The sequence below is a fragment of the Peromyscus eremicus genome, chromosome 14 (assembly GCF_949786415.1).
Source record: "Peromyscus eremicus chromosome 14, PerEre_H2_v1, whole genome shotgun sequence".
NCBI lineage: Eukaryota > Metazoa > Chordata > Mammalia > Rodentia > Cricetidae > Peromyscus > Peromyscus eremicus.
The window spans coordinates 84143212-84170594 of NC_081430.1; the positions used below are offsets into that span (position 1 = coordinate 84143212).

A 27383-nucleotide genomic window follows, 5' to 3' on the forward strand; every position below is an offset into this window, starting at 1 on the left:
CACCGAACTCCCGATTTTCCTGCCTCTAACTCCCAAGTGCTGGAATTACAGGCATGCATAAACGTGTGACTGCTTTCAATAAACTTCTTGAACTTCAGAACTCACATACTATGCATTTTTGCAAGTCATTGTCAACTTTGTAAACTATTTATTACATTAGTGTTCACCTGTCAAATGGAAATAATACCACGCTTCCTGCGCTCCACGGTGGTTGATATGCCCTTCGCTTGAGCAGTAATTTGGAGGCCTTTGTACATTGCGAATAATCACCAACAGCGGCGCTTGCACTCACTCAAAAACGTTATTTCATCAGATCTACACATGTAGGCAGTCCCCAAAGGCTAACCTCGCCGGAGCAGCCGGAGAGGATTTTGCTATCTGGAGATTTGTTTTTTTTTCCCGAAGTCAAGCAAAGTTGGCTTAGGAAAGATCTAATGTAAACTAGAAGGTGACACTCAGCACCCGGGAACTGTGAGGCTGACTCTTTAAATACTGGGGTGGAAGGGCGGGGTCGTTGTTAGGGACGCGGCGGAGACGTCTGTTTCCAGGAAGTGACATCAGCGGCCGCGGAGATGGACGATTTACTGGACCTGGGCGAGGAGAGACGTCGCAGCTCGGCTACCTCTGTGAGGAGCGATGCTGGGGGCTGGGGGCTGGTTAAACGGGTGGGACAAGTGCCCTGACTCACCAAGAAGCCCGGAGTCGGGACAGACTCCGGCCCAGCCGCCCGAGTGCTAATCCCGAGGGTCTGCGCCCAGAGCCACTCCCGCCCTCGCCCTGGAGTCTAGTCCCCGGAAGTTCTCCAGAAAGCTGCTGGGAAGAGAGGTGGCCGGGGATGCTCTTTCCTTCCTGTAACCCCCCTCCCCAGGATTGGAAATCAGTACTCCAGTTTATTACGTGGGGGCGGGGGGGGGGGTAACAACTGGGTTAAAAAACAACAACAACAAAATTGTTGATGGGCCCGAATACACCTAGCCCCGGCTTCCTTGCTGGTAGAATGGAGGAGGCGTTGCTGTGCAGGTGAAATGGGGTATTTCTGGAAAGCATTTACCACAACGCCTGACCTTCACGGCTCTTCTCTCCCAGGCCATGACCATCGTTATAGCCAGTAGACAACAGAACTTAGTTAAAGACCTACATTCAGTGTTTCTGTCAAAGTCGTTACCCCCACCCCCCCTCCCCCGGCAAGGTCTCCGATAGCCTCTAGAGTGAGTTGAGATCACTAAAAGATGGGTCATTTGGCAAGTCCTCTGTTTCTGCTGTAAAATTGGTTGAGAATGGAGCAGGGTTTTTTTGTTTGTTTGTTTTTGGTTTTTGGTTTGTTTTTTTTTTTTTTTTGCTGTTGTTTTATTTTTTGTTTTTAAAAAAGCTAAGGACAATGGGCCACCAGGTCTTTCTGATACATGAAACTTTTTAGTACCTGGGATGTGAATGTAGTGATTTATTCATTCCTTCCACAAATACGTATTGAGCCCTACTGTGTATCAGACTTTGTTCTAGGCAGAGAACAGAATGTCACTGACCTTTGCTCTGGGGGGTCGGGGAGAAGGAAAGTAAACAGGCTACCCTTAAAATACAGGATCTCAGGTTGTAAAGTGGTTTCCTGTGCTCCAGATAGTCTCCAGCTTTAACAGTTGTTAGAGACACCACTTGTCAACGGCGTTTGCAGGCGCGATCGTTCCTTTGTGTTCTAAGGTAGCCGCCGCCGCCGCTGTAGGATCAGATACCTAATACTTGGATGCGCAGAAGAGGGTCCCTTCAACAGAGGAGGGCACCTTCCTCGGGAAGGAAATGAGCTGTAATATCAGAAAGATCGTCCCCACCATCCTTGAAAGCAGTCTGGCGCCCAGATCCTACGTTAGCAGGTTCTTGTGCGGCGCTCATAAAACCCTTTTTGTCCTTCTTCCAACACTTAGCACCGAGTTTACAGTAGGGTGCCATGGGATGAACCCAGGATTCAAAGTCACAAGAAGACATTGCTACTTAATCACTTTCTTGGGCCTCGGTTTCCCCTTTTATAAAATGGCATCAGTCTCAGGCTTTGTCCGTGCTCTTGGGATGCTGTGCTGGGTTTTTTTTTTTTTTTTTTTTTTTTTTTTTTTTTTTTTTTTTTTTTTAAGTAAATGATCGCACACCGACACTCTTCAACAACCATTAGAGTGCCTCAGAGTTTTGTGTGTGTCCCGGGGAACGTTGGAGACAGAGCCCCTGCCCACTGGGAGGGCTTGGGGAACACCTGCAAATGTTTCATCTGGTGACTCAGAATCTTGAAGTGCTCTGGTTTCCAAAAGGGATGTCTCAGCATTCCTGTCCCCTGTCCCCGTCTGCCCCCCTCCCACCTTGTACTTGTAGATGCAGAGCCAGCCAGCAGAGCCAGAGGTCTCTCTGGATTCCTCTGGTGTCAGTTGCCATGACATTGAGGAATTCTCTCCGAAAGCCTGTCCGGTAGCTGTCACTCAAGTCCTACCTAGGAAGGTGGGAGCCTTTACTGCCTCATCTGAGCTGTGGCTTGAGGCTTCTGCCCAGGCTAGCTGCGATTCTAACTGTGTGTGGTGGGTAGAAAAGTGACTTGGCTTTTTTTGCTCTAACTGTGGCTTTTGAAAAATCTCATCATCAAGACCCTGTATGTTTCCTGTTCTGCCGAACAGAATGGACTTGGGTACTTTCTCTTAAGGATGTAGAGAATTCTCTATGAATATGTACAAGTTACTCAAATCCTGTTCTCTGTCGTGCCATAAAACTCCAGTCCTGGCTTACCATGAGGTCATACCCACAGGGCCTCAGATGACATCCCATCACCTGTGCTGTCCTCTCGTCTCTCCTTGTAGGGGGCCAAGATGGGCCGCCGAGCCCAACAGGAGTCACCTCAGGCTGAGAGTTACTTCAGTAGCAAGAATTCTTCATTGACGCAGACTGAAGAGGTGAGTGTCACAAAGACAGAAGTCAACAGGAAGATGTGGAACAATGCTCTGGGAGAGTGACGGAACCTGTAATGAGCAGGGCTCTGGAATGTCTTGATCATGTCTTGATTTGGAAGTTCCTTTCTAGGACGTTTGTCCTACTGGGGACATCTTTTCTTTGAGACCTTTGGATTCTGGACTGTTCCCCCCCCCACCCCCCACCCCCCGCCCCAAATTTATTTTGTTTGTTTGTTTTTGTTTTTCAAGACAAGGTTTCTCTGTGTAGCATTGGCTGTTCGGGAACTCGCTCTGTAGACCAGGCTGGCCTCAAGCTCACAGAGATCCACCTGCCTTTGTCTCCTGAGTGCTGGCTTTAAAGGTATGTGCTACCATACCCAGCTTGCTTTGATTGATTGATTGATTGATTGATTGATTGATTGATTGATTGATTGTTTCTCTGTGTAACAGTCCTGGCTGTCCTGGAACTCACTTTGTAGACCAGGCTGGCCTCGAACTCACTGAGATTCGGCCTGTCTCTGACACCCAAGTACTAGGATTAAAGGTTTGCGCTACCACTGCCTGGCTTATTTTTTAAAGACAGGGTCTCAAGTAGGCCAGGCTGGTATGGAACTCACTGTGTAGCTGAGGTTGACCCTGAACTACTGATTCTCCTGCCTCCGCCTCCTGAAAGTTGGGATTCCAGGCATGAACTGCCTGCCCCGCCCTGTTGTTACAGGTACTAGGTCCAGGACTTCATGTGTGCTAGGCAAGCGCTCCACAGACTGAGCACATCCCCGGCCCTGTAGGCATCCGTCTGAAGTCAGGGACTGGGAAGTTTCCCAAGGCAGACCCTGTCCAGGTTTTTATTTCCACCGAATGAACACCAGGAAGGTGCTTTGGTGCTGTGAAGTTGAATCACAACAACTGGGGGTTTGCTGCCAGTAGCAACCTCTGTCTCCTGGAGTCTCAGGCAGGAAGGGGACTGGGCCGCCTCTGCCTTCTGGAAACTTCCAATCGGCCTTGACCTTTAAGGAATGATCCAGCTTCTTTGTGAAGGGTGGGAAATCCACGAGCAGTACTCTTGAATACCAGGGTTCACTCAGCCCCCTTCCTTTGGACAGTCTTCGCCTTTCCAAGCCTCCCTGACCTCTGTAGACTGTCTTCTCAGGACCGCCTTCGCCTGCTTTTGCCATGCCCACCTCGGGGCAGGCCGGGTTGTTTGCTGATTGGAGTTTTCCTCGTCTCTCTGCTCCACCAGAAAGTGAGTCACCAGACGGTAGGAAGCCTGGCTTCTTGGCGGCTGTTCAACTCAACAGTTCACGGTGGCTGAGGGGTCCTGAGCTGAGACGCCTGGCAGACCACATAGGTGTGCATAATCCAGACACACTGTCCTTGCAGATCTCATAAGTAGAGATGTTTTTCCCTGCATCTGAAATGACGTCACCAGTGTCTTAACGCTCTTTATGTGGGCCTGGCTGCGTATCTTTCATTTTCCCACTTACTGTAAAAATGTATGAGGAATTATTATTGTAGCCGTGATGCCAGCATGTAAAATCTGACAGCTGACTCTTCCCTCACCAGCAGAAGACCCTAGGGAGGGTATAGGGGCCTGCAGGTCATATGACCACCCTAAAGGGATAACTGGTACCTCTTCAAAGCTGGTTGAGGCTGTCAGGATATATATAGATCAGCACTGCCTGATCTTCTGATCATCTAAGAAATGCTGGTGGTCTAGTGTGTGTGTGTGTGTGTGTGTGTGTGTGTGTGTGTGTGTGTGTGTGTAATGCACACCTGTTGCTGACTGGTCCTCAGCATCTCCTTGGAGGTCGTTATGAAAAGTCATTCTGTTCCTTATCTCTCTGGTGCCCAGCAGGATTCCAGAATGCCTCCCTCCCCTTCCTGAGGTAGTGGGGTGTGAAGCAGCGCGTGGGCAGCCTCCCACAGGACTGTATACTCACTGGGCTGTGTGAGACTCTTTGGCTGTTTCTTTCTAAAATTAGATCCAGGATTTGTGCCCATTTACACCCAGTTCTGAGCATACGACTTGATATGTTTATTTTTATCCCCTCGCTGACTTTATTTAGTGGCGATATCCCTAAAAAAAAAAAAAATGTAAGCATGGTACCTGGGAACTGTCAGGCAGACTGGTGTTACTTTAGAGTCAAGTAGGAATTAGTTTTGAATAAATAGTTATTTTAAAGTGAGGTGGTGGAATTGGGACGTGGAAGAAGGAATCAGAGAGACTCGGAGCTTGCCACTGCCTCTTCTAATTGCTTGGCTCTTAAATCCACTAATCTCTGGAATCCTCCATCTCGTCATTTGTCAAATGGTGATCACAGCACCATTAGATGAATGTGCGGATCAAGTGAGCTCTGCATTTAAGCACTTTGGTAAACTAAAAAGCCCTGTATAAGCCCCCATTCATCCAGCACATTAGTGAGTGAATGAGTCTCTGCACTCCGCTGTTCCCGGGGAAGGGCTGCCTGAAGGGGGGCGGTTAGGGCCCGGTGTGGTGGCACACACTGTAATCCAGGCCCTGGGCATGTTGAGTTGGTTCTCTCCTTCCACCGGAGGTTCGGGGATTGAACTCAGGTCACCAGGCCTGCACAGCAAGCCCTTTATCCACCGAGGAGGCTTCTCCAGCACTACAGACAGTCACGCTGTGTTCAGCTTCTACAGTTAGACTTTTAAAAAATGGTCAGTAGTTACAAAATTGAGAAATCTGATGTGAAAAACCCAGATTTGGGGTTTCCCTTGGAAATCAGAAGCTCTTCCCAGTGAGACCCGTGGGCTGGCATTGCCGTATGGCAGCAAGGCTGGGTCACTGGTGCCACATCCTTGTGGCTGACTAGGCCTCCCCAGTCACTGCTTTTCACCTGCCTGTCTTTATGTGTAGTGCTGGGCATGGAACCCAAGGCCTTGCACATGTTAGGCACGTGCCTTACCGTTGAGCCATACCCTGGCTCTGCCTGCCTCCCTCCCTCCCTCCCTCCCTCCCTCCCTCCCTCCCTCCCTCCCTCCTTTTCTATTTTTTTTTTTAATAAAATGATCTCACTAAGTTGCCAAAGACAGCCTTGAACTTGCTTTAGCCTCTAAATAGCTGGAGTTACAGACATGTGCTACCATTTCCAGCTTGCGTCACTACTACTGCTGCTGCTTCCTTTCTCTTCCCCTCTTCCTCCTCCTCTTCTTCCTTCCTTCTTTCCTTCCTTCTTTCCTTCTTTTTTTTAAGACTGGTTTTCTCTGTAGCTGTCCTGGAACTGGCTTTGTGGACCAGGCCTGCCTCTGCCTCCCAAGTGCTGGGATCAGAGGTGTGCCACCCCTGTCCGCCCCCGCCCCCCCAACCACTTCTTACTTTTTGTTTGCTGCCTTGTTCGTTTCTGACACAGATTTGCATCGTAGCCCAGGCTGGCCTCAACCTTCAGGGGCTTCTGCTTCAGCCTCTTGAGTGCTGCGATCGCAAGCGCGTGCCTCTGTGCTTGGCCACTTCTCATTTTAACACCCCGTCAGACTTGTTCACTTGGTCTGCGTGGTGCCCATTTCCCCCTGAGTTTCAAACCTGTGCTGTTTGGGGATGGTTTCCAGGCGTTCTTCTGCATCTGTTAGCACTGACAGATTAACATTAACATCCAGCAGGCACCTTCCCCTAGCCTGACTGAAGTAGGGCTTTCGAGGAGTTCAGTGGAGGACAGAGGGGATGTGGTCACTGGGTCACTGGATGTCCTGTGTCATCCTAACCCATCCAGTTTCCTGCCGTGCTGTTGGAACCTCGTGGCCTCAGTTCTCACGGTTACAAGATGACTGATGATTGTCCAGGGCTTGGAACTGCATTCTAGGCAGGAAAAGAGTTCAGGGCGCATCTGGTTAAATGCTCCCCTTTGATCAGGAAACAGTAGCCGGAGACCTCAGCGGGTGTATGGCTAGCTGCATTTAATTGGTCAGTACACAGTTTTACAGCTGCTCTAGCTTTCAAGAGAGCTTTTAATCCAGTCAGAATTGGGTCTTAAAACTGCCACTCTAGCCGGGCAGTGGTGGCGCACGCCTTTAATCCCAGCACTCGGGAGGCAGAGGCAGGCGGATCTCTGTGAGTTCGAGGCCAGCCTGGTCTCCAAAGCGAGTTCCAGGAAAGGCGCAAAGCTACACAGAGAAACCCTGTCTCGAAACCCCCCCCCAAAAAAAAAAAAAACAAAAACTGCCACTCTAGGTTTCAAGGAGTTTTTACCGGGGACATTGGTGTCCTGTCACTTGGGGAGTGAGGAGGAATGGCTGTGGAGTAGGCTTTTTTGAGTTATCCTGACAGGATTGGGAGCTGACTCGGCCAGGAAAGTGCTTGCCGTGTGTATTAGTTACTTTACTGTTGCGGTGATAAAACTCCACGACCAAGGCAACTTAGGGAGGAAGGTTTTCTTTGGTGTTTATCGTTCCTGAGGGATATGAAATTTATCACCATCATGGCGGAGAGCCTGGCAGTCACCATGCAGACAGGCATGGGGCTGGAGCAGCAGCTGAGAGCTCACATTAAAATTTCTTGAGATTATAATGACGTCATTTCCCCCTTCCTTTCTTCCCTCCAAACTCTCCCATGTCTGCCCTGCACCCTCCCCACCAAGAGCTCCCGTCTTGGGGAAGCAAATACTACCCCAATGGGAATGACTTGAGCCTTTTGAAGCCTCAAAGCCCACCCACAGCGGCACACCTCCTGATCCTTCCCAAACAGTCCCAGGTATTCAGACATGAGAGGTGAATCTGTGGCAGCCATTCTCATTCACACCATCATCACCTGTGGGAGGTCCCGTGCCCCCACATAAAAACCAGGCTCAGCGGTGCTCACCTGTAACCCCAGCACTGGAAAGTGGAGCCAAGAGGACCCCTGGGGCTTGCTGGCAATCCGTGAGCTCCAGGTTCGGTGAGAGACCCCGCCTCGGAAACTGAGGTGGAGAGCAGTGCAAGAACTACACCGACCTCAACACTTGGTCTCCATGAACATATAGAGACGTCGACATAGATACACGACAGACAGACAGACACACATATGCACACACAGAGAGAAAGAGAGGTTGATACAAACTAACTTGACATTAAAAATTAGAACTTATACAAACTTTTTAAATAGACTTGGATAAGAAAGGAAAGAATTCTATTTTGGGCCAACTCCCTTCCCTACATTCCTCTCCAATTCCTTACAGTCGTGTGGGGCTCCATGAGAACACTGTCCTGTGTCCCAGTGTGCCTAAGCGGATTGCCCAGTAAACGCTCCCCTGGGTTGGATTCTCCCAGCCAGTTTGGTCACCGTTTAGGGGCTTTGTGCCGTGGAGCACACGTGGCTCGGCCCAAGGAGTGGGACCCTGGCCCACACTGAGAGAGGAGGAAAGGGTTTGTGGTTTGCCTGGTCATTCTTTAGATGTCAAAGGATATAACTGCCTGTTTTTCCTGAATTAACAGGGAGATGAGCTCCTTTGTCATTTTACTGGCTTGGAGTCCATTGGAGTTGTGCCATATTCTGTGTGTGTGCGTGTGCGTGTGTGTGTGTGTGTGTGTGTGTGTGTGTGTGTGTGTGTGATGTATGGACTTGTTCATGTGAGCATATGTATGTCAGAGGTTGATGTTGGGTGTCTTCCTTGATTACTCTCCATCTCATTTTTGGGGACGTGGTCTCTCACTAAACCTGGAATTCATCAAGTCAGATTGGCTGACCGGCCACTGAGCTCCAGGGATCTACCTGTCTCCCCTGACTTCCCTGCTCTCCCGAGGTTTACAGATGTGAGCCACTGCACCTGACTTTTTACATGGGTGCTGTGCTGGGGACTGAACACAGGTCCTCATGCTTGTGTGGCAGCCACTTTACCAACCTAGTCATTGCCCCAGCCCCCTGGACCAGTGCCTGATTCTTTAGGGTTGCCATGGAGATCACTGTGGGCAATGGAAGCGTAGTAGGTAATACAGTATCTAGCTATGGAGCCCCCAGGAAATGTGGAGCACTGAGAAGGCTCACAACCATCGTGTGTGTGTGTGTGTGTGTGTGTGTGTTTCTGTGTCTGTGTGTCTGTGTGTCTCCCTGGTCACAGATCAGACTCGGATCAGGTGTGTGGTTCAGTTAACAAATCAAGTTGGCAGTAATTTAAATTAGGAGAGGGCTTTGCTGGAAGATAGTTCTACAGTGTGTCTGAGGAAAAGCAGCTGTACGAGTTGAAAGCGGGTGTCTCTGCCCGACAAGCCATTCTGCTGACTCAAATGATTCTTACATAACTCCTTTGAGAAAAGCCCTGGGCCATCCAGTTATGTTACGCTGAGTTTGGGCAAAAGTAGGCTTTGGCAAAACGCTCCAATGCTGGTTTAGCTATGGATGCATTTCTCCCTTGCTTATATAAGGTGGCTTCTGGCCTGAGCTTTTTTCTTGCAGATACAAATCAGAGCATCCATCAAAAAGTTTGCTACCTGTGTGCTAAGCCCATGCAGCGACCCGGGAAAGCCTCAGGTGCCTCTTGAAGTAGATACCATTACCTCACTCAGGAGAGGCTGGGTAACTTGTCCAGAGCCCTTAGCTCGTCTCTGCCTGTAGGCAGCCACTCTGTGCCCTCTCCTACCCGCCCTACAGGTGATGTACAGACCCTCCCCTGCCCCCCCATGAAGAAGGAAGGGGCTTTGGGAGAGAGCAGAGAGACCACGGGATCCTGGAGTCTTCTGCAGAGGGAGCGAGTCCTCGCTTTGGTCACCCTTATTAGTTGTGGAGAGAGGCGTTTGAATCACAGCTGTGTCTTCTCTCCCCCCATACCCTTAGTGTTCCTCCTGAGGACACAGAGCTCAAAGTTAGCCAGAATCTTGCCCAGGAATCCGAGAAATGCTGCTGGACTCATGTTCCCAAATTAGGCCAATTTCCTCATCCCCCAGCCGCCTCACTCGGCCAGCACTCCCGTGGCACTTTGCATTACGTCCCTCGCCCTCTGCCTGTTCCCTGACTGGTCTGCCAGCAGGGTGGTTATTTTCAGCCCAATAGGGTTATCTCCTGACCCTTTTTGGTGACATTTTTTTCTCCTTTCTCACAAAAATAACTCTCATGATTGGTCACATTTTTCAGCCTTTTTCGTAGCCTCTTCTCCAATCGGCTGGGTTGAATGATGTCTCTGATAACGTTGCCAAAGAGGGATGTAGGGAATTTGATGTGGAGCTGTTCACAAGGAATGCGTTTTCCACACTTCATATTTATGTCATGCTTCGAATGCCTCAGTTTGGGCTCTCCCTCTGGGTGGGCAGATGTGCATCACCGACCCATCCCCGGGCCTGGCTGCTGTGTGGGCGGGAATGTCATGTCAGGGGAGAGCTCGCCATGCAAAACCAGCATCTCCGAGTCTTGTTCAGCTCTGCTCCAGCGTTCAGAGCTTTCTGGCGGCCCCAGGACAGTGCACTGTCCCATGTCCCATGATGAAGGTTGGTGCTCACCAAGCACCTGAAGACGCTCTTCCTCATCTGACATAAATACCAGAGGCTTAGCCCAGGATGTCAGTTAGTTGTCTGTTGTCCTCTGTCCGAAAAGGTGAGGATTGCCGTTTCACCTTTGACCCCAGCTCTGCCATTAGCTAGGTGTACCTCTTCACAAGTAACTTACCATACTAAGCCTGTTTCCTCATCTGCTCAATGGACACAGTGGTGGTCCTTACAGGGCTGGGGGTTACCTGAGAGAATGTAGAAAGCTCTGGAACAGTGTCTAACACATGCAGCTACTTTTGACATTTATCTAAGTCATGAGAGTTAGAACCTGTTACCGGGTTTTCCTGAATTTCAGTTCTGGTCAAGAGTCAGAAGTGTTCATATTTCACAGAACTAACTGGTCCATAGGGCAACCCCCCAGAACAAACAAAGCAAAACAATGGCATTTGGATGGGACTCAGAATCTGTGGCGACCCGTTTTGTCTCCTCTGTGAGCATGCCTTTCTATACTCTTGGCCAGTTACTTTCCCGTGCCTGTCCACTTCCCAAAGACTAATCCTTAGTTGTTGACACGTACTTCGGTGGTTCTGAGGGCGTGGAAGGAAATGAGGACACGCGAGACCTTTGTGACTTCAGTGGCCTCGAGTAAAAGGTAACATTCATTCATTCACTTATTAAAGCTTGACTGAATGCCTTCTGTGTGCCAGGTCCTGGATAGTCACGGTCCCAAGGTCTCCTAGAACCTTGGTCTGGGAGCCTGCAAAGGAGTTGCGAAGCAAATCAGAGAGAGAAGTCACCAGCCGGGAGATTCTTAAGCTCAGGGCACCCAGCTAGACTTTCTAGGAAGAAGCCATGTCTGAGCCGAGACTCAGTTCACACCAGAAGAGCAGGGAGGTTTCTCCTGGAAAGGGAGGGGCATTCTGGAGGCAAGGAGAGAGTGTGGCAGGTTGGGTTTGTGGTGAGAACTGACTCCTGTTCAGGCAAGGCTTCCGGGTCAGACTCCTCAGAAGCCCTGGCTCCAAGTAGCGTTCTGTGACGGAAAACAAAGTGGACCTCGAGAAGTGGTTCGAGCCATTACAATGTCACCTCGGTCCCGAGGGAGTGGCCCTGTTCTCGGGTCTTCTCCTGCATGCACACCCTCCTGAGGTTCAGCTAGAGTCGTCCTGTACAGACCCACAGTGGTTCACATTCAGAAGCAGTTCTAAATGTGTGTCACCCCGGGGTCCGTCCGAGAGCTACAAAAAAAAAAAAAAAAAAAAAAAATTTCCCCCAATTAATACCCATTGTTTTCAGAAGTTAATAAAAAAACAAATTCTGAGTGCTGTAGCCCATGCCTGAAATCCCGGTACTCAGGAGGCTGAGGCAGGAGAAATGCCGTAAGTTTGAAGTCAGCCTGATCTACCTAGTGAGTTCCAGGTTAGTCACAACAAACCCCTGCGTGTATGTGTAAATGCATGGTGCCCCCACTTGACCCTGCAAGATTCGGTTTTTACACATCTCCAGCCTCGCGTCAGAGCTATCTCCTGTTACAGTGGAGCTGCACTCTGCCGCCTCTGTGGTTCTCTACCCACCCCCCAAATTCTGTCGTTCCATAGGACAGTGTAGTTACCGCTTCTCTTGTGCGTGCATGTGTGCTCACACGCACAGGCGCATGTACCCATGCAGAGGCCTGGGGAGGGTGTCAGGTGTCTCCCTTATCTCCTTCCGCCTTGTTCCCTTGAGATAAGGTCTCTTAACATCTTGATTAGCCTGGCTTGCCAGCGAGCTCCCAGGATCTGCCTGTCTCCAACCCCAACACAGGTTACAGTCATACACAGCCATGCCTGGCTTTTATTAATACATGGGTGCTGGGGATTCGAACTCAGGCCCTCCTGCTTGCACAGCAGGCATTCTTAGGCCCTGAGCCATCTCCACAGCCCTATACTCCTACTCTTTGCTGGGCTGACTTAGTTATTCTCAGGTTCAAGTTGCATGTTGCTCTTTTAAAAAATATTCCCCCGTTTCAGCTGGCTCCTTATTGCACTTTCATAGTGTTCTTTGATTTTTCCCTCTGCCAGTGTATATCTGTAATTTGTGTAATTATTTAGACCATCAGTTATAAACTCCAGGTATTCCTCCTGTGCTTCCTCTAGCCCTGGTCCTGGCACCTGGTAGGTCCTCAGTTCTGGTTAAAGGAATAGAGAAAAAGCCTAGGAGGGCTTTGTGTTCGATAGCGGTATGCCAGTTTGAGGTACCTGCGGGACTGCTGGTGGGTGCTGCCCAGGAGGCTTTTCTGCATGGTGCTTGAATATGCCAAGTTCAGGGCTGACATCGCTAACATTCAGGTGGTGAGCAAAAGCCGTGTTCTCAAGGAGTTTGTAGGGTCAGAAGAGGCGAAGCCCCCCTGACAAGCTGAGGACAGGCAGAGGCTGGGGCATACCCACAGTTTAAAAACACAGAGGTAACCCAGTCTGTCCGAAGTTGTCGAGTGAGCAGAGAGGAGAGGAGAAGAGCAGACATCTGGAGTGTGCCCAAGCCAAGGTAAGTGAGATGTCACGGAGGAGGAGGGATCACCGGTGATTGACACCCCGGAGAGGGTCCAGGAAGGCCGTTTACTGGACCTAGTTAATGGGGCAGGCTGTCAGGCCGTGTGCGCCTGCGCAGAACCACACACTGACTGGCTTCCGAAAGAACTTGCCGGAAGAATCCAGCAAGTGGATTCTGACATGTCTGTGTTCTCCACCAAATGAGCAGGGCTCCTTGTCTGTCCCCCTTGGCGTTTATCAGTCCTTTTTCTTCCCTTACTGGCCTCCCCTTGTTTTTCTTCCATTTGCCCAGTTTCTCTCTTTCTCATACCCCATTCTGGTTTTCCTCTTAACCAGTGGTTATGGAGAATTCAATCTCCCATACTCACCCCCCCCCCCCCGTGTGTGTGTGTGTGTGTGTGTGTGTGTGTGTGTGTGTGTGTGTGTGTCTTAGTTACTTTTCTATTTCTGTGAACAGACACCTCAAACAAGGCAATTTTTTTAAAGAAAGCATTTAATTAGGGGCTTGCTTACCGTTTCAGAGAGTGAGTCCCTAACCATCATGGCTGGGAGCATGGCAGTAGGTAGGCAGGCAGGCGGGCAGGCATAGTGCTGAAGCAGTAGCTGAGAACTTACATCTGATCCATAAGTTGGAGGCAGAGAGCGTGACTGGACCTGGCATGGGCTTTTGATACTTCAAGTCTTATCCCAGTGACACCTCCCCCAAGAAGGCCACACCTTCTAACCATGTCCAAAACAGTTCCACCAGCTGGGAACCAAACATTGAAATATGTGAGCCTTTGGGGGCCAAATCACCACAATGCTTTTAAATTTATCTGTCTTGTTTGTGGTGGGGATGGTGGCGTGGGTGCCTGTGTACCATAACATGCATATAGAGATCACAGGACTGCTTGTGGGAGGCAATTGTCTCCTACCGTGTGGGTCCTCAGTCAAGTCTTCAGGCTCTGCAGTAAGTGCCTTTACTCACTGAGCCATTTTGCTGGGCATATACATATATATATGTATATGAAATATAATATATATAATATATAAAAATACATATGAAATATAGAAATATATTCCTAAGTAGAATTTTATTTGTCTTACATTTACTATGTACTTTCCAGTACAAAAATGATCAAGAGACCGTATTCTAGTTGAGAGCCACACAGACAGGTGGTGAGAATATGGAAGTTATAGCAGAGCCTGGATCACAGGCAACACAGCCTCCTGAGAGCCAATGAAGGCCTCAGGAGGGGGCAGCTCTGGTCTGCATGGAAGTGAATGAATGGGAGTCTGCAGATGTGGGGAGAGCAGAAGGGCGTATCGAGAGCACTGAGCTATGTTCGGACATAGGCTGTCTTAGTTAGGGTTCCTATTACTGTGTTGAAACACCGTGGTCAGAAAGCAAGTTGGGGAGGAAAAGGTCTGTTTGGCTTACACTTCAGCATCGTTGTTCATCACTGAAGGAAGCCAGGAACTCAAACAGGGCAGGGACCTGGAGGCAGGAGCTGATGCAGAGGCCGTGGAGGGGTGCTGCTTACTGGCTTGCTCCTCATGGCTTGCTCAGCCTGCTTTCTTATAAACTCTGGGACCACCAGCCCCAGAATGGAACCACCCACAATGGGCTGGGCCCGTCTCCATCGATAATTAATGAAGAAAATGCCCTGCAGCTGGATCTTATGGCGGCATTTTCTCAATTAAGTTTCTCTCCTTTCAGATGACTCTTGTGTGTGTGTCAAGTTGACGTAAGACCAGCCAGCAATAGGCCTTGTGTTATAACAGTGGGGCCTATTTTCTATGCTGTGGGATGCCCACAAAGATGTTGAGCAGAGAAACACATTCTTGACTTTGTTTTCTAGGGAGAGGAATCTGCAGCTCTCTGGGAGAATAGTCTAGCATGGAAAGAGTGTTGGCAGGGAGATGCATGGAGGCAGTTGGAGTCGTCACAGGAGATGATGTAGCAGAGCCAAGGCAGTGTTCCCAAGCTTCAGGCCGTACCACGATGCTCTTACAATTTCTGGGGCCCACGTGCCACTCCCATTATTAACGTTAAACAAACGTTGAACCTCCACCAAAAACAACAACTCCCCTTTTGTACTTAAGTTTTTGAAAAGAAAATTTATCAGTGACACTACAGTTTGTGGTCGTTAGATATTTCAGAATGGCTATGAAACAGTTTCCGGTTCTAACTGGGGTTTCAAACACAGCAAGGTCATTGTCGCTTGAAGCTCGGGCAGCGGTGTGGTTATGGGTGAGCTCAACTGTGAGTTGTCTGAAAGTGGACCCACTGGTGCAGAGTTAGCCAAATGCCCTGAGTGGTGGTCCGTGTATCAGTTACTTTTTGTTGCTATGATTAAACACTGACTAAAAGAACATTGGGGAGGAAAAGGTCTATTTCAGCTTTCTACTTCCGGGTCATAGTCCATCACTGGGGGAAGTCAGGGCAGCAACCTTGGAGGAACACTGCTGATACTCACTCACTCAGGCCATGCTCAGCCAACTTTCTTACATTACCCAGGCCCGCCATGGACTAGGCCCTCCCGGATTAGTCATCCATCAAGATACTCACAGACATGGCCGCAGGCCAGTCTGATCTTAAACAGTTCCTCCGCTGAGGTGCCCTCTTCCCACGTGACCCCAGGTTGTGTCATATCACAGTAAAACTAACCAGCACCATCATAGTTTACCTAGGCCATTTTTAGTGACCAAGATGGAGAATTAAAGAGGCTTATTAACTGAATAGCATGAGCTCAGAAAACTTGTTTTGTACTTACTTTTTTTTTTTTTAGAAGAGTCAAGGTCTAGAGGAGCTTGTGGGAGAGTGAGGTAGAGGCATTTGTGTGTGTGTGTGGGGGGGGGGGATTGGATGGAGTAGGCTCTACTTGAAAGACCTGCGAGAGAATCAACAAAGTCTGTGGGGGAAAGCCAGGCTTGGGAGCGTCAAGAGGTGAAGAGAATGTGTAGTGAATCCAGGGTATTAAGTCTGCTTAGGAACCAGGAGACGCTGGCTGGTAAGCCTCAGTGAGACCGCTAGCGAGGCTGGACCTCTTCTCACTGTGTGCATGCCAGTAATTCCTGCGGAGCAGGCTGATAGTAAAATACTCACTTGGTAATGATGCTTCACATGAGAAGGCTCCCAAGACCGAATGTAATCAGTGCCAGACGGAAACATTTCTGGCCACATACTTTTGCCCAGGGTAATAGCTATGTCTTGTCTTCATTCTGACATTGGCTTTTTATGTAATTCTCACAGTGGTTACTCTGGGAGCTGCAACATGAGTCCCTAAACTACATGCGACAATGTGGGGACCTTGTGAGTCCCCTTGTCCCCCTTGGTCTTCTGTGCTATGGACAGCACATATTTTAAAAGCACGTGCGTTATAACTTCTGCGGAACACTTTGTAGCCTCGGCTTAGATAGAGTTGTTAGGGTTTCCATTGATGATCGGGTCCCCATCAGGTATCTTTTCTCTGTAGCTTAAACAACCCCCCTCACCTGGCATTTCTTTTCTTTCTTTTCTTCAGTTTTTTTCTAAAGATTGATTTATTTTTGTATTTTATGTATATGAGTACTCTATCTGCATGTACACCCGCACACCAAAAGAGGCATCAGATGCCATTATAGATGGTTGTGAGCCACCGTGTGGTTGCTGGGAATTGAACTCAGCACCTCTGGAAGAGCAGCCCGTGCTCTTAACTGCTGAGCCATCTCTCCAGTCCTCACGTGGCATTTCCTGTCTGCCAAGGACTGTTCTGTTTGGTTTGTCTGAAAATGTTTTTATTTCATCTTTACTTTTTAAGGGTATTCTCTTTGGATGTAGAATTCTAGACTAAGTTTGTTGTTTTTTTTTTTTTTTTTTTCCTTTTTCCTCAGAATTGCAAAGATCAGCCAGGTTTAGGGGCACAATTCTCCTAATCTCAGCAACTTGGGAGGTAAAGACAGGAAGATCAATGCAAATGTGAGGCTAGCCTGATCTATGCAGTGAGTTCCAGGGTACCAGGGCTATGTAGGGAGTCTGACTCAGAACAAAACAGGATTGCTATTCCTTTGACCACTGGCCTTCATTGTAGCCGGTGACTGTGGGTTTATATGTAAATTTTGTTCCCAGCAGGCACAGAGGCAAGGGGATCAGTATTTCAGGGCTAGCCTGGGTCATGTGTGAGCTTGTTCAGCCTGTGCTGATATTTGGTTTTTAGTACTTTACCTGTCATGCTCCTAGGTATGATTTTCTGTTTATCTATTTTGTTGGGATTTGCTGAATTTTTCACACCTGTAGGTTGATGTTTCTGTTTTTTACCAGATTTGGAAATATTTAGACCAGGTTTTTCTCAGGTAGCTGTTTTTATCCGAGTACTAACCAGGCCGACCCTGCTTAGCTTCTGAGATCAGGTGCATTCTGGGTGGTGTGGCAGTAGACCTAAGACGTTTCATGCCCATGTCTTTCTCCCTGTTCCTGGAAACTGTGTTGGATGGTTCACATTCTGTCAGATGATCTGTGCAGCTCTTCCCTGAGAAGCCTTGTTAGTCTTGTCTCCCCTTTTATCCTTTTTTGTTCCTTCACATTGAGTCTTTTCTTTTTTTTTAAATTTAGTTTATTCAATGAACATTGGTATGATGGTGTCGGTTTCCTGGAACTGGAGTTACAGACAGCTGTGAGCTGCTACGTGGTTGCTGGGGATTGAACCCGGGTCCTCAGGAAGAACAGTCAGTGCTCTTAACCACTAAGCCATCTCTCCAGCCCTCTGCTAGTCTTTTAAGATCATCTGCCTTTCAGTTTTTTTTCTGCTACTGTTTTCAAGCTGCTGTTAAACCCATTCACTGAAATTTTCGTTCAGTTAGTTTACATGTAAGTTCTAAATTGCCATTTGGTCCCCCCCTTATTTTTTAAACACATAATTTCTGTTTTGCACCTAGATTTCCTATCTACTCATCCATTATGACCATCTTTTCCTTTACAGCCTTGAACATACTTATTTTTAATGTGTCTGAGTCCCCCCCACCCCCATGTATGTATGAGCAGCATAGGTATGCCTAGTGACCTCAGAGGTCAAAAGAGTGAGGTGTGTCCCCTGGACCTGGAGTTTATATATGGTTGTGAGCTACCATGTGGGTGCTGGGCACTGAACCTGGGTCCTTTCCAAGAACAGTATATGCTCTTAACTACTGAGCCATTTTTCCAGCCCCTTGAATGTATTTATCATTGTTTCTTTACAACCTTTGACGATTCCAACATCCGGGTCATGTGAGGTCAGTGTTTTTCCTAGGCTTTTTAACTTCACTTCACACATCCAGTAGTTTGGGTTTCGGAGTGAGACCTTGTGCTGCTCCATTATAGAAACTTGGATTATATTCATCTCTGTCTGGATTTTGTTTTAGCACACAGGTGTCCAGAGGTCACTGAACTTGTGTAGCACTCTGAAAAAATCCCAGGTTGGAGAGCTCGGGGGTGTGCTGTTCAGACTGCAGGAGACCTCCTGCAGAGCCTTGTGCCAAGTGGCAAAGTTGATGAACTAACTGAGGGACGCACTTGGCCGTGCCTTTGTGACGGTCCACTGTCACCCGGGAGCAGTGCCTTCAGCCCGTGTGGTTGGAGAGAGTGGGGAGGGGCTGGAGAGACGGCTCAGTGGTTTAGAGTGATTGTAGCTCTTCTAGGACTGGAGTTTGGTTCCCAGGCACCACATGAGGCAGTTCAAAGCCACCTGCCACTTCAGCTCCGGGGCTCTGGCCTCTGTGAGTGCACGTGCATGTGTACACACACACACACACACACACACACACACACACACACACACGGCATCACATAAATAAAAGTAAATCAGAGAGGAGAGAGTTTGTCTGAGGCATTAGAGACAGGTAGCACTTTCTAACACTAGAATATGAGGACATTTTTAGCAATTGATAAAGCCAAGAACCAAAGTTATAAGTTTTCATAAGTAAATTTATTCAGTGTAAAGGACAGTTTATCTTCTTGGTTTGTGCCTTTATAATTTGGGTAGATTATACAGTTCCATTCTTTAATGAAATGAAGGCCAGAGAAAATGGTGGGTTTTTTAAGGACAATTTTTAGCAAGAGTAAAAATCCTGGCTGGGCTAGGTGGTGGCGGCACATGCCTTTAATCCCAGAACTCGGGAGGCAGAGCCCGGCGGATCTCTGTGAGTTAGAGGCCAGCCTGGTCTACAAAGCGAGTTCCAGGACATCCAGGGCTGTTACACAGAGAAACCTTGTCTCAAAAAACAAAATAAACAACAACAACAAAAACAATCTAGTACTTCTAACCACACCCCAAAACCCCAAACAAAATTTTGCTGTTTGAAATATTGAGGGACCATGAAATTTGGGAATCCAGGTGTTGGGGAGCAATTCTGAAGGAATCTAAACTCTTGGGAGGATCACAGGGGACACCTTTGAAATGATGGGGGAGCGGCCAGACTGAAACGTTAGCCATGTCCTTGCTGTGTGCTGACAGTTTCCTGCTGAATTCTTAGGGCTGAACAAGGTGAAGGCCTGTAGTGTACAACCTGACGTCTCCGAGTCGCCACTGGGACACGGCGTGAGGGGCGGGGCTTGGCAGTGGTCACACAGTGGGGCAGGCAGCCCAGGGATCACCGGCTCCTTTCTGCCACCCCCACTCTTTTTCCACGGTCACCCCTGAGGAACCACACAAGAGCTCGGGTTTCTTCCAGCAGACCTTCTGCTCTCAGCTTGCTCCAAGTGACTCTCGTGTGGATTTGGTTGAGGTGGCAAGTCTAGACTGATTATACAGAGCCCAGAGTCACAGGTGCCAGGAGCGGTAGCTTTTTAGAGGGCCAGGAATTCACACCCTTCCACGCCGTGCACATGTCTCGCTGCACACACGCTGGATTAATTTGAACAAATGGAAAAGGGTAAAGAGAATGACAAAAATGTATAGGTTTTGATTCACGATGAAAGCTGCAAAGACTGTTTATGTTGGCCAAGTGGCAAAATGTACGGGGGAACCGGGCACGTCTTCGTTAGTGCCTGGAAGGTATGTGGACCCAAGAAGGGGATGGGGGAGGGCTGGTTTTGGTGTGACCCAAGGGATCTAATTCAGGGATGCTGTCCAAGATGGGCGAATCCAGGGTGAATTTTCAGTATGATTTTCGGGGCAGAAATATGTTCCCTTAGTGTCTTCAGAAGCTACCGGCAGCCGTTTCCCAGGAATGGAGAGTTGGATGGCTTTCGGGTGTCACGCCACCAGACCACTTGTCAGACAGCATGGCTTCCTGAGCGTTACAGTGACAGTCCTGGGAGAGAAGAGCTTAGCTCTCTCCCCTTGGTTTCTCTTTGTGAGAAGTGAGGTAGATAATTACGAGATTCTGGAACAGACCATGTGCAGGGCAGGCCCTGCAATGATAGCCCCGAGGATGCTACCCAGACCTTTCCACTGCCTTTCTCTGGCCATGGAGAACGTCTCCTCCAAAGCCTGCGTTGGATCACTGTTGCCACTCTTGATGGTATGCACGCACGCACGCACGCACGCACGCACGCACGGCATGAAGTGGCGGTGATCTGCCAGGGTTTTTACAGTAGACCCGCAGGGACTTGGGACCATTCTCACCCTACATAAGAAGGCAGGCTTAGTGAAGATGTGACCAGCCCGAGGTTGCAGAGCCATGAAGGGGCAGTTCTAAAATTTGAACCCAGACCTTTGGCTTCCTCCTGTCTGCATCTTTTCGAACTACAGCTTTCCTCTTCCTTCTTTCCGGTGCGCTCACTTCTCTCCCCTTCTTTTTACCCCCTCAGTCTTCAAAGCCAGTCCACTCGGGATAAGGAGGCTGTCCTGGGGCTCCCGGTAAAGACAGCTGCTTTTGAAGCCCACAGCTTTACGTTGATGAACTTGACACTGTTGGGCACAGTGTTAAAGCTGTCATGGTTTACTTTGGGCCTCACTTTCTAATCCTGCCTCTGCCCTTAATCCTTCCCTCAGTGTAAGCAGAGTAGAGGTTAGCCCAGACTGCTCCCTGGTCCTCCTGTGTTAGAGGATGTTTACATCATTATTGGGTACCTCTTACTTTTGGTATAGAAAAATGAAGCTTCATTTTGGCTTCTCAGGTCTTCTCTTTAAAGTCAGGATAGATGCATTGATGAAGTTGTTTGGAGGCTGCTTAGGTCCAGCCTCCAGTGACCTTGACTGTGACCGTTACGTTCAACACCATGTCCTAGCGGGCATGCACAGAGCTGTCAAGGAGTCTCAGCTGGCTCAGCGCAAGTTCTGCTGCCCCCTGACCTGGCTTTCGATCCTTGTTCCGGTTTACAAATGACATGGTTTTAGGTGAGTTAACCTCGGCCTTTCTTCCTCATCTGTGAACTTGATATTGTAGGAGGGCTTTACTTCAGTTGAATGCAGCAAAACAAGCACCCCTCACATACTGGCCGCCATTCTTACTGACCCTTAATCACTGTATTCTTTCGCTGTGCCCAGATTGGCACTTTCGATCTAGTCTTGATGTTTATGTCTTATTTCTTCCCACATCCTGGTCTTCTCTGCTCCTGCCGCATCTCCTTCACATCCATCTGGTGTGATGGTAAATGTCCCATCTCATTTATCTGTTTGGCCTAGGTACCTGCTCCAAGAATTCAAAATACTATAGTTCACAGCCGCACAGAATCACAGGATTGTACAGTACAAGGGATTCCTCTAACCAGGGGAAACAGCCAGGCTCACGGGGCTGGTTAGTGGCTGTGTTACCTGCTCTTCTTTTACCATATGTTTTTTACCCTAATTTCATAATGCATATGTTCACAAGGTAGCATTCACCATAAATTATGGTGGATCTCTCTAGGGATAGAGAGGTACTTTCATCTGAAAGCACAGTGGGGGCGGGGGTGTCGTCGGTCAGTTGTAGAACTTCTGTCTAGTGCGCTTGAAGCTCTGGGGTCATCTCCAGCAAACAAGACCAAATAAGCAATAAAAGCACCTTTCCCCATGGTTTCCGCTCATGTCAGGGATCACAAGACTGATGTGTGTGGTGGAAAGTTATTTTCTGGCTGTGGCATTAGGAATTCCTGGCCGTTAAGTGGAGAACGTCTGTGTTGCTGTTACACTCTTTTTTTTTTTTTTTTTTTAATTGAGCCGGCACGTCCGTGGACAGCTTGCACAATGCACCCGCCTCCACACCAACCCCACTCTTCTGTTCTTTGTTAACCTGAACTTTATCCTGTGGCTTCCTCCCTGACTGGGTCATCATTACGAATAGAAACATCTGGAAACGTCGGGGGTGGAAATGGCGTAAGGTGCAGCCCGCACTTCTCACTAGACCCGACTGTAACTAACATTTACCCTGTTTGCTTAGATTATAACTTGGAAAACACTTTAAAATATAAAAATTACGCTTTGTGTATAGTCTTTGTTGAGTTACGGCATTTCACCATTTAGCGAAAGTGACATTTTCCTAGAAAATTAGTGTCACATTGGCAGTGTAGCCTCGCCCAGCATCGTCTATTACCCAGCATATCCTCATTTTTTATCTCCAAAGTTATTGTTCGTTTTTTTGTTTGTTTTTTGAGACAGAGCTTTTTGTTTGTTTTGTGTAACAGATCCTTGGCTGTCCTGGAACTTGCTTTGTAGACCAGGCTGGCTTTTTTGTAGATCAGACCAAGATCTGCCTGCTTCTGCCTCCTGAGTGCTGGGATCAAAGGTGTCGCCACCACCCCCCCACTCAAATTATTTTTATAATGAGGTGTTTAAAAGAAAACAATTCAGCCACACGGTGGTGGCGCACGCCTTTAATCCCAGCACTCAGGAGGCAGAGGCAGGCAGATCTCTGTGAGATCGAGGCCAGTCTGGTCTACAGAGTGAGTTCCAGGATAGTCAGAGCTGTTACACAGAGAAACCCTGTCTTGAAAAACCAAAAAAAAAAAAAAAAAAAAAAAAAAAAAAAAAAAAAAATCCAGGATCCATTAAAGAACTGCACATTCTGATGACTTCTCTGAGGCCATTTCCCCCTGCCCCCCCCCTTTTAATGGTGTTGGCCTTTGGAAGAGGTCTGGCAGGTGACTCTGAGGTCTCCTCATGGTGGATTCATCAGATTCTTTCTTCCTGGTGTCATTTAGCTTACTCCTCTCTTACCTGATTTCCAGCTTACTGGAAACGAGATCGGAAGGCTTGATTAGATTCCAGAGGAACATTCTTGGCAGGAATCCTTCCGGGGTGGTGCATGCACTTCAGGAGATGGCACACCACGTCCCATTGTTAGCGCTGTGAAGTGCGCTGGCTGAGCTGGGGTGGCGACAGACGCGGCCTTCCTTAAGCTTTTGCTTCCTTGCAACTAACACTTGATACAGAGGGCAGTTTTTCTTTGGGGAACCATGGAAACACCCCTTCTTCCCAGTTAGTCTTCCACCCGTGGCTTTGTGGTGCCCACACGTCTTTCTTTCTTGTTCATAAAATGGAATGTATTCTAGGTCCGTTTCTGTTTGTTCTTCACAGAGAGAGTTGTGTTTGCTCTCACAAGGGTTCAGTGGAAAGCTCAGATGATCCATGACCCTCCTTGACCTGAAATCCACTGAGGGAAAACTCAGCTCTATGATGTCTTAGCGTGAGACCCAGGGTGGAGGCAGGAGACAGAAAGCGCTGGCGATGTGCTGGCATAGGAGTGCTGAGTGGCAGGATGGGCACCGGCCCCTGAAGAGGGTTAGCGCCTGTATTGCTAGAGCAAGGAAGGAAGTTTGTTTTCAGTCAGTGACCAGAGTTCCAGCTGAAGATGGCCGGTGTGAACTGCACCAGATTCTCACTCAACTGTGTGTCTTTGCACTGGGCAGTTATGTGTGCTTGCCCTGGCCTTCTGAAACAGATTGCCCCCTGGATTGAGAACTCTGATGGTCCCAACTCATTTGGGGGGTAGGTGGGAGTGGGGTTTCTCCAGAGCTCCCGAGAGTCTGTGTGAAGGCTCCCAACTCGAAAGGCTCCTTTTTTGGCACTGTGGCATCTTTGTGTGTCGGCATCTTAGGAATCTGGGGGAACCATATAAAGATCAGAAATGACTCTGGCCCGAGAGGCTCCCTCTGACATGGTAATTCCAGTTCGTTGAATCCTGGCCCACTCGGATGAGACCATATAAAGAGGCTGTTTCCTGAATTTCCCGCGCTCTGCCTCTCACGGGCTCCTTTTTGTAGCGTGCTGGTATTTCAGGACTGCAGCCGTGGTCACGTGCTCTCAGCCCTTTACTCACAGTCATTCCTGCCCTGGGTTTATTTTTGGAGACAGCACATTTCTGCTTCTCTTCAGGAGCTATGCAGGGTCCTGCCCCCTCCGCCCATCAGCGGCAGCCCCGGCAGGCCAGCTTATTTCCCACACTCGAGATGGACTTGGTTTTCCAGAGAGCACAGAGGGCTGCTGTCACCAGGCCTTGTTTGTGTCCTTCGTGGTGTTACATAATTCAAGACTTCTCTTTACAAAGAGTGTGTGTGTGTGTGTGTGTGTGTGTGTGTGTGTGTGTGTGTGATGTCATCTGGCAGTAAGTCAGCCAAAGTTGGAAATGGCTTTTCTGACTGATGTCTTGGGGTCTTGCCTCTGGATCTCAGAAGCAGGGTCATTTAAAGAATAAGCCAGGAGTTTTGAATTTGAGGGCCAGGCTTTTCTTCTGGCGCTGAAGGTCATTGGGGCTGTACGTTCTTGACTCTCCAACACGGGAATAACGTCACTGTCTCCCCCAGAGTGCCTGCAGGAACAGAGACCACTAGCCTCCCAGGTGCTCCCAGGCAAGTTCTGCAGTTGATGGGCTCCAGGGAAACAGTGTGGTGACGACCGTCTTAGCCTACCTGAAGACTGAGTGTCTCTTTTCCTAGGAGGGACCACAGCAAACACTTTTCCCTTGAAATGAGTGGGTCATTATGGAGAGAACTCAGGCATGTGAGAGCTAAGAAAAAAATGAATCATACGTTCATGTTTCTTCTGGTCCTACCCAGACCTGATAGGTGGGATGGAGAGGGATCTGTGGACCCCGTGAGAGAGGCGTGACTGAAGCTGGAGCTCAGAGGATTGAGCTGGTTGGGGTCTTCAGGACTGCAGGACCCCTGCCTCTGAGCTGTGACCTCTGGGAAAGAAAGGCACACGGGTCCCAGAAGGAGCAGCACCAGTGCCTTAGCCTCAGGGTGTTCTGTGTTTTAGCTTGTCCCGGGAAGAGGGTCTTGGGACTCTTAGAGAGGGAGTTTCTTGGGTCCCTAGATGTCACCAGAGTTTCTGGGAAGGGTAACAAGGCATTCAGGGGGTGGACAGTCCATGCAGAAGGAGCCGGTTGGCTTTCTGACACTGCATTATCCAAAGCCAGGCATCTACTTCCATGCCAAGTAGATCGTCTGCACTTCATTTTAGACGTGGTGGTGCAAGCAGACACACCTGACGCCACTGGGCTTGCGTTGTCGATGCCCGGGGTGCGGCCCCAGGATCTTCCCAGGATCCCTCACCATGACAGTGATGGAGTGTGTGCCGTCCCTGGTACCAATCCCGCGTCACTGTCACTAGCCGCCTTCTCACATACACACACCCTTGCCTGCCTGACCGTCTGCTTTTTTCAGCAGGGAATCAAATTCAGTTAGGCAAGTGCTCTTCTTGTGAGACCATTCCCAGTTCCAGCGAGCCGCAGCTGAAGCCCTTCCCACGTGGTTCAAATCCAGGGCAAGGCTCACTTTCTCTGGAATGCCTCCTCTTCCTCTGGCTGCCCTGGGTTGGCACCATTTCCTTTGGCCTTCAGCTGTGTGCTGAGGACTTTGAGCACCAGGGTGACAAGAAAGTGCAGAACTGGCAGGTGCTCCCCTGTGCCTGAGGGGGTCTCACCTTAGCCTCAGCCTCCCTGCACTCATGTCTGCCTCTGTCACCATTGTGGCCTCCTGGGTTTAGCTTCAACCTGATGTCTGCTCACATGGATTTCACACAGACCTGAAGTTTACCTCCCGCTGGCCTCAGTGAACCAGGAGCATCCAAAGACAAGGATGGCATAGTTTTCTGTCTCTACACCAGGATAGTGTCCAGGGAGTGAGGGTGAACTCTGTAGAAAAGTCCTTGTCATTTGGAATAGTGGGTAATGAAATCTCTTGAATCCAGTCAGGATGTTTATGAGACCTTGACAGGACTCCCAGGCCTGGAGACCATTTCCAGTTCTTGGTCTCAGTAATAAACACCAGAGTGTACACATTCCCCACCAGGAGACGGGCCTCTCCCTCTGATTGTGCAGATTCCCACCTGTCCCTCCTTGCCTCCTTTGGTACCAGTTTGTCACCTCGACTGGGTTTAGAGCAGCCACAGGAATCTAGCTCCGGGTGTGCCTTTGAGAGCATTTCACGAAGGGTTACCTGAATAGAGAAGACACACTCTGACTATGGCTAGCACCGGTCACGGGTTGCCAAGGCAGAAGCAAGCTTCACTCATCTCTCTCTGCATGACAACTGGATGCCACGGGGCAGCTGCCTCACTCCCCTGCGCCCACTGCATCTGCCCTGACACCATGGCCCACACCCTCAAACTGCGAACTCAAAATACCCTCTTCCCTTTAAGTTCCTACCATCCTCCATGCTGCCAGCTGACCTGTTGAAGAGAAACACCCATCACGTCTCTGGCTGGCAGATTCTTCAGAGCAGTGAGAAGGCACGAATGTGCCTCCTGTCCGCCTCAGCGCCTCCTGAGCTCTGCCAAGACCCTAGCGGGCAGGACTCCTGTTGCCTACCCGTCTGCCCAGAGGATTCCTCTGCATGCCTCCTCTCCCAGCTGCTCCAGTGCTTGAGGAAGATGAGGAGCAGCCTCCACCGTGGTGTATCACGTCAGCTCTGGGAGGCTTCTGCCGTTTGTGAAGAGAGCCTTTGATTTTGGTGCTAGATGTCAAGCAGCTGGGCACGGAGGAACGACTGCTATATGGAGGCCTTTTCTTTCTCATTCATTGTGACTGGGGAAGAGAGAAGAGTGGCTGTCCCCCATAGGAGGGGAGGCTCTTCGCTCACCCCCAGCAGCCATGGCTTCCTGGGGATGGGTTAGAGGTGAAGCATGCCGCCTTAGCTGCGGTGACCGAGGAGATCCAGCCTGCCTGAAAGGAGTCTGGTTTAATTTTTCCTCAGATGTTTGTGGATTTGGTTACTGTCTGCTCTCCCTGTGCTGACATTAGTAATGGCGGTGGCTGTGGTTGTTGGAGAGTCTTGACGTGCCTGACACTGTTCCACACACTAACCAGCCCGTCAGCAGTTCAGTCCCTCTCCATCTTTAGGGATGACTCAAAGGCTACATTTCAGAAGAAGTTTGTATCACTTCCGCTCCTCTTCCACGCTGCCTAATATTCCACTATCCTCTCCCAGGCCAGTCTCTGTCCCTGCTGTCACTGTAACCCACAGAGTAGGGAAGAGATGGTACAGGAGAGTCCGGTTCCTCCCTCTCTAGTTCTGGACTCCTGGCTTCTTATAGCACTAGAAAAATCTCCCAAACAGACCGGATGCTTCCCATACTTAACATCATAGGTTTTTTGTTTTTTGAGACAGGGTTTCTCTGTGTAATAGCCCTGGCTGTCCTGGAACTTGCTTTGTAGACCAGGCTGGCCTCGAACTCAC

At 49.2% G+C, this 27383-nt stretch overlaps 1 long non-coding RNA gene across 1 annotated transcript in view; it reads left to right on the top strand.

The window, feature by feature from the left end:
- The first annotated feature begins 512 nt into the window (after positions 1-512).
- The window catches only part of LOC131923860 (uncharacterized), a 32968-nt gene continuing 6097 nt past the window's right edge, over positions 513-27383 (top strand). The window contains exons 1-2 of the long non-coding RNA XR_009382740.1: positions 513-626; positions 2829-2921. This is a non-coding gene — a long non-coding RNA (uncharacterized LOC131923860). The remainder of the gene's footprint in view (positions 627-2828; positions 2922-27383) is intronic.